General features: G+C 50.3%; 1 long non-coding RNA gene across 1 annotated transcript in view; it reads left to right on the top strand.

The window, feature by feature from the left end:
• The first annotated feature begins 384 nt into the window (after positions 1–384).
• The window catches only part of LOC308091885, a 19,539-nt gene continuing 16,336 nt past the window's right edge, over positions 385–3,587 (top strand). The window contains exon 1 of the long non-coding RNA XR_013933753.1: positions 385–514. This is a non-coding gene — a long non-coding RNA (uncharacterized lncRNA). The remainder of the gene's footprint in view (positions 515–3,587) is intronic.

Below are 3,587 nucleotides of genomic sequence, written 5' to 3'. Positions count from 1 at the left end.
GCCTAGAGACCTTAATAGCATATAATAATCGAATGTATAGTGAGCTTCACAAAAGGGCACATATGTTGAGATGTCAAAGATCAGTCAAAGATCACTGAGATATTGTAATAATTGTGACAGTAGCAGTATGTTTGTTCAAATCTGCAAAGTGTATAGGCCTATTATAGTTGGCCTGTTATCTGACTGAGAAACAACCTACCTGATCACTTTGATGACCAAACATGTGATGAGAACAGCTGTTAACACGCAGACACAAATTACGATGTTCTTCAGAGCTGGAAGATGCGTCAGTATGGACGACATCCTGGACTCGGTAGTGGCATCATGTGTGACATTATGTGTCGATCCAGCTTCAAGGATGGGTGATGATGAATTTAACGGCGTCGCGGGTGAAGGAACAGTTTGATCACTGAGTCTGGCAGTGACTTTCCAGGCCGCCGCAATAATACACGATAAAATGATATTAGAGGCGACCATTATACTGAACTCTCAAATGCAAGCAGGCAGAAATACGGTAGGTACCCTTGTGTTGAGTTCTCTCGGATCAGCTTCCAGATTGTATGCGACAGCACTGTCACATAGTAGTCAGATAGTCAGATGTTATTCAAAAAGAGAGTCGTAAATCCATGCGTACACATGCGATCTTCCGAACGACACAGACTCGTTGCTCGCAGGTTGTATTTGTGTTTCTCTTGGATCGGGTATGTTTGCTGCTCCAGGTTGCGGCGCTATTCCTTCCTCCTGGTTGCATTTGGAATGCGTGGAGATCTGAGGATTATCTGCCACCGGAAGAGGTCTCAGCCAGGCCTCTGTGTGTGCGTGATGATGCCGTCTATTCATTCAAAGTTAACGCACATTTACAAGGGGGATAGCCACGGCGGTCATGGCAGAGAGAGGAGCCCACTTATAACAAAGAAAAAGCTTGACCAAACAACCTCATGATGCAATGATTTCTCAAATAGCTTAACAAAAAAAGACTAATTCTGAAAATGAACACTTGACACCACTCCTGCAAGGAGTGCAGTGTTCAGTCAGCAAATATAACGGAGCAAATATAAGACTTCCGGTGGACGATCTCTTCAGAATAAGAGTACCCTCTAGAGTAAAAAGAAACCATTGAAAACCATTGAAAAACGGTTCATTTGCACATTAAAACTATAAATTAAGCATTTAAACGAAGCTATATATCACATATTATGTTTCTGTGTAACAAAAACGGATTTAAAACATTAATTATTTATCTAAATTGATAGATGCTGTTCAAAGGAGTGCATAGCCTATACAAATTGGACACTGGACAGGAGACGGTGCTTAGTGCCGGAACTTCTGAGGTACGCACGCGTTCGGGGAGACCCCCTCTACACAGCCACACTCTCCGCTAAGCGGCACTAAGGTGTAAAAAAAAGTGGCGGGCCGTCCAGTGAGGTCAAGGGTCAGAAAAGGGCCCTTTTCAGTGCATAGCCTATACAAATTGGACACTGGACAGGAGACGGTGCTTAGTGCCGGAACTTCTGAGGTACGCACGCGTTCGGGGAGACCCCCTCTACACAGCCACACTCTCCGCTAAGCGGCACTAAGGTGTAAAAAAAAGTGGCGGGCCGTCCAGTGAGGTCAAGGGTCAGAAAAGGGCCCTTTTCAGTGCATAGCCTATACAAATTGGACACTGGACAGGAGACGGTGCTTAGTGCCGGAACTTCTGAGGTACGCACGCGTTCGGGGAGACCCCCTCTACACAGCCACACTCTCCGCTAAGCGGCACTAAGGTGTAAAAAAAAGTGGCGGGCCGTCCAGTGAGGTCAAGGGTCAGAAAAGGGCCCTTTTCAGTGCATAGCCTATACAAATTGGACACTGGACAGGAGACGGTGCTTAGTGCCGGAACTTCTGAGGTACGCACGCGTTCAGGGAGACCCCCTCTACACAGCCACACTCTCCGCTAAGCGGCACTAAGGTGTAAAAAAAGTGGCGGGCCGTCCAGTGAGGTCAAGGGTCAGAAAAGGGCCCTTTTCAGTGCATAGCCTATACAAATTGGACACTGGACAGGAGACGGTGCTTAGTGCCGGAACTTCTGAGGTACGCACGCGTTCGGGGAGACCCCCTCTACACAGCCACACTCTCCGCTAAGCGGCACTAAGGTGTAAAAAAAAGTGGCGGGCCGTCCAGTGAGGTCAAGGGTCAGAAAAGGGCCCTTTTCAGTGCATAGCCTATACAAATTGGACACTGGACAGGAGACGGTGCTTAGTGCCGGAACTTCTGAGGTACGCACGCGTTCGGGGAGACCCCCTCTACACAGCCACACTCTCCGCTAAGCGGCACTAAGGTGTAAAAAAAAGTGGCGGGCCGTCCAGTGAGGTCAAGGGTCAGAAAAGGGCCCTTTTCAGTGCATAGCCTATACAAATTGGACACTGGACAGGAGACGGTGCTTAGTGCCGGAACTTCTGAGGTACGCACGCGTTCGGGGAGACCCCCTCTACACAGCCACACTCTCCGCTAAGCGGCACTAAGGTGTAAAAAAAAGTGGCGGGCCGTCCAGTGAGGTCAAGGGTCAGAAAAGGGCCCTTTTCAGTGCATAGCCTATACAAATTGGACACTGGACAGGAGACGGTGCTTAGTGCCGGAACTTCTGAGGTACGCACGCGTTCGGGGAGACCCCCTCTACACAGCCACACTCTCCGCTAAGCGGCACTAAGGTGTAAAAAAAAGTGGCTAGCCGTCCAGTGCGGTCAAGGGTCAGAAAAGGGCCCTTTTCAGTGCATAGCCTATACAAATTGGACACTGGACAGGAGACGGTGCTTAGTGCCGGAACTTCTGAGGTACGCACGCGTTCGGGGAGACCCCCTCTACACAGCCACACTCTCCGCTAAGCGGCACTAAGGTGTAAAAAAAAGTGGCGGGCCGTCCAGTGAGGTCAAGGGTCAGAAAAGGGCCCTTTTCAGTGCATAGCCTATACAAATTGGACACTGGACAGGAGACGGTGCTTAGTGCCGGAACTTCTGAGGTACGCACGCGTTCGGGGAGACCCCCTCTACACAGCCACACTCTCCGCTAAGCGGCACTAAGGTGTAAAAAAAAGTGGCGGGCCGTCCAGTGAGGTCAAGGGTCAGAAAAGGGCCCTTTTCAGTGCATAGCCTATACAAATTGGACACTGGACAGGAGACGGTGCTTAGTGCCGGAACTTCTGAGGTACGCACGCGTTCGGGGAGACCCCCTCTACACAGCCACACTCTCCGCTAAGCGGCACTAAGGTGTAAAAAAAAGTGGCGGGCCGTCCAGTGAGGTCAAGGGTCAGAAAAGGGCCCTTTTCAGTGCATAGCCTATACAAATTGGACACTGGACAGGAGACGGTGCTTAGTGCCGGAACTTCTGAGGTACGCACGCGTTCGGGGAGACCCCCTCTACACAGCCACACTCTCCGCTAAGCGGCACTAAGGTGTAAAAAAAAGTGGCTAGCCGTCCAGTGCGGTCAAGGGTCAGAAAAGGGCCCTTTTCAGTGCATAGCCTATACAAATTGGACACTGGACAGGAGACGGTGCTTAGTGCCGGAACTTCTGAGGTACGCACGCGTTCGGGGAGACCCCCTCTACACAGCC

This window comes from Gymnoscopelus braueri (genome assembly GCF_963280865.1).
Source record: "Gymnoscopelus braueri genome assembly, chromosome: 9".
NCBI lineage: Eukaryota > Metazoa > Chordata > Actinopteri > Myctophiformes > Myctophidae > Gymnoscopelus > Gymnoscopelus braueri.
The sequence above is the reverse complement of the archived record's forward strand: the minus strand, read 5'-3'. Positions and strand labels throughout refer to the sequence as shown.